Raw genomic sequence first — 3,826 nt, forward strand, 5'->3', positions numbered from 1 at the left:
CACTGGGGACGGGGACTTTTACTTGTCTTCAATAAGACCACTTCTTACCCTTTTTTTCTCAAGTGAAAATAACTCATCCATCCTCGAAATCATCCTAGTTAAGTGCACGTGATATCTCGTGTATGGTGTCGAGAATATTTATAGAGACAACTTGTTTATTGTTTCTTTGTAGTTAAGCACAAAGCTACATAATGGCTATCTGTGCTCTGCGCACTACGTGTATCGAAATCCGGATGTTAACGTTGTAAATCCGTAGATATTCCACTGTGCCACTGGGGGGGGGGCTTATAGAGACAAGGGGAAAATATTGTAACAATATAAAAACCCAAGATAATTTTTTATTAGCTGGTCTGTCTATTACAGTGTGGCCAATCGAATACTGATTTAGTGAGTATATTAGTCAGCCAATTTTGAATTTGTTCTGTAGTTTTTGAGTTACGCCTACTACTTGGTGAGGTTGTAGAACTTGTGGTAGAAGAAATAAAACGCCTTTCCTATTGTTAAGTGAATATGTATTAATTTTACCAAATAATTAAAAGAAACCTACCCAACGGTAGAAACATTTGTGGTATTTTACCTCAAAGTCAGCTATAACCCATTGACAGACGCTCATGGACATCGAGGTTGGGAGCATATTTTCTTCTGAAATCGAACCGAGTTCGTATTACCAGCCCCCAGTGGCACAACGGCATGTCTGCGGACTTACTAAGCTAGAATACGGGTTTCGATACCCGTGGTGGGCATAGCACAGATAGCCTATTGTATAGCTTTCTGCTTAATTACAAAAAAACAAACAAAATCGTGTTACCAGAAGAGAGATGAAACACAAAGTACAAAAATATTTATTCAATACAAAATCAAAACAAAAGAACAAGTCCATCTCGTGGATGTGTGTTTAACTGATAAGAGATGTGTGAGGAGCCTTTATTAGTTTATTAAACCAGTTGAAATGTTCTTCCCTGTAAGTTAATTCAGAAATAAAATAGGCTAAAATCTAATTGATAAATAATCCAATAGTTAGATGAAAATACATAAAGTAAAAGCAGATCCATAAGCATAATATTTGAAAATCAAAAACACAATCAGCATGTAAAGCATGCTAATACTACGGGAGTCTGAGGGCATGTTCCCCCTACAAAATTTGTAATAAAAAGAAATAGGGGCTATGAGATTAACCTGGAAGCAATTTTGCATGAAATGTAGCTTAAACAATTGCATGGATGTTCACATAGATTAATTGTTAAATTATATTACTAATTTAAACTTCTCTGTACAACAATAGTATATTAGCTATTTCAATCATTGGCTATCAGATACGTACATGTATGCACTACTGAAATAACATGTTAGCATGCTCCATTCTACTGAGGCGCATTTCCATAAATAACTTACATTCAATTTCAATGTTGATAGCAATGTCATAATGATGATGTATTAAAGCTAGAGCACCCAGTCTTTCTTCAGTTTGTATACACCTCAGGTAATTATTAAACCTGCGGAGAGCAAATGTCGAACGTTCACACGAACATAGTGGCAGTGTGGCAAAGAGTTTCAGTAACATACAAATATTTCGTACACTGTGGCTCGTCCTGGAGAGATATAGAAAATCATCTTGTCTTCCATCGATGTAGTTCTTCATAAAAAATACCAGGATTTGGTAAATCTTCCTGTAAAAATCTATGGCCTGTCTGATATCAAAGATAGGAACTTTTGTGTGAGTTTTGATGGCATAAGTTTCTAAATCTGGAGGAAATATTACTGATAATGTGGACAAAGAATGAATGGTGAGTGTTTCCTTAAAGTAACTATATTCTACATTTGCACGTTGGGCTTGTGGTTGATTCACTCGTGGCATGCTAACATTAATATTAAATTTGTTTGCAATATTACTGCTGTGCTTGAAGATACGATGTGAATAATCATCCATGTTCACTCCTAGTGAATTCAGTTCTTCACAGCATTGTTCTATAAGGGAAACATCAGAGACAATGTCGTGGCCTAGACCTTGCCAATTTACAGAAACTACTTTCAAATAGTCAAGGGAATGTTGTAAAGCTCTTAAACAAAATATTGAATACAAAGGATTCCAGGATTTTCAGATAAGCCATGGCATTTTTCTTATCCTCAGCAGCCCAATTGTCATTAAACATTTTAAAATTATCATCTCCATACACAATTACTTCACACATATGAAGTAAGAATAGATGACATAACTAGAATCTTTCCCAGCCTTCAATATTCTCAACCCAGCGTGTAATGTACACGTCGAGTATAAGAAGACGTGATGAAGCTGCTACCTTTGACAGATAGCCTTTAATAGTTCCTCTCGTTTAGGCGAATATTTAATCTAAGTAGTTTTCCTTTAACTTGATCAATACATTTTCGTATTGGTGAAACATAACATGGATTTATAATATCAAGATTAAGTGAGCGACCTGTGCAATGGGTGTACAAGACATTGCATTGCATATCTCGAATTTATTTTCGGACACCAGATCTTCCGACAGCTAAGGTGGGTGCTCCACCATATCCTTGATCGTTTAGAGATAATCGAATATCAATCAATGTGTGCAATTTTTATGTAGAGTTTGTAGTTTGGAGGAGAAGTTGGATGTAATCATGATTAAAATAGAGGCAGTAGACCAAAAGAAGTGTAGACTGATGGAAATGGCAGCAGTATTTCAGGTGGAGCTTAAGTTTTTACAAGCAAGGGATACATCAGATAACAATGACTTTCAGGAAGTTAGAAAGAGTTCCATTAGAGTAAAAAGTAGCGTATTTAGTTATAATGAGTGTATTCTGTTGAGCAACAAATTTCAGCCATTGGCTTCTACAGATGAGGATATATTGGAGGGAAGGAAAACAAAAAGGTCGAAGAAGGATGTGGATGATAAAGAGGTTATAGTTATAGGTGATTCCTTGACAAGGCGTGTGAATAGAACAGTTTGTGGGGGTAGATAGAAAGAAAATAATAAGATTATGCTACCCAGGGGCACAGGTGGAGGATATAACTGACAGAGTAGGAGATATAATAAAAAAGGCTAGAAGAGATGCATGTAGGAGCTAATGATGTAGGGAAAGGTAGGCCAGAGGTGCTAATTAATAAGTCCAAAGCATTTAAAGAAAAAGGCCATAACCTCATTTTGTCAGAGATAATGCCCAGAATTAACTGTTATAAGTATGCTACTAGAGCTAAACGCTAGGCTTTGGTTAGTATAATGAGTGTATTCTGTTGAGCAACAAATTTCATACAGGAGCAGATTGGTTGGTTGGACTTGTGGGATCAGTTCAGTGGAAGAAGGGATGTAATGGATGGCTTACATTTAAATAAGGTAGGAGTTGGCTTGTTTGCTAAGGATGTGAACTCAGCTCTAAGGGAAGTTTTAAACTGGGACTAGACAGTGGTGAGGGCCAGGAAAAACTAAATGCAAAAAGAATAAGAGGAAGAGAAAAGTTTAACACAGAAAATGAGCATAGAAGTAGTTATAATGATAGGCTTATTTGTTACTATTGTAATGCTAGAAGTATAAGAAAGAAAATAGATTACTTTAGAGCACTGGTAGGAATAGAGGATTTTCATGTAGTGGGAATAAATGAAACATGGTTAAACGTAGATGATTTTGATGACAGACATTTGTTTGAAATACAGTGTTATAGGCTAGTTAATAGAGATAGAGTATTAAAAAGGGGGAGGAGGGGTAGCTTTTTATGTAAAATGTGAGTTACTTCCCGTTGAAGCTGAGGATATCAAAGATAATAGCAAGGAGGCTGAATCCATTTGGGTTTCTATTAGTGGATATAAAGGTAAAAGGCTTTTAGTGGGAAT

The sequence above is a fragment of the Limulus polyphemus genome, unplaced genomic scaffold (genome assembly GCF_000517525.1).
Source record: "Limulus polyphemus unplaced genomic scaffold, Limulus_polyphemus-2.1.2 Scaffold3425, whole genome shotgun sequence".
Taxonomy (NCBI): Eukaryota; Metazoa; Arthropoda; class Merostomata; order Xiphosura; family Limulidae; genus Limulus; species Limulus polyphemus.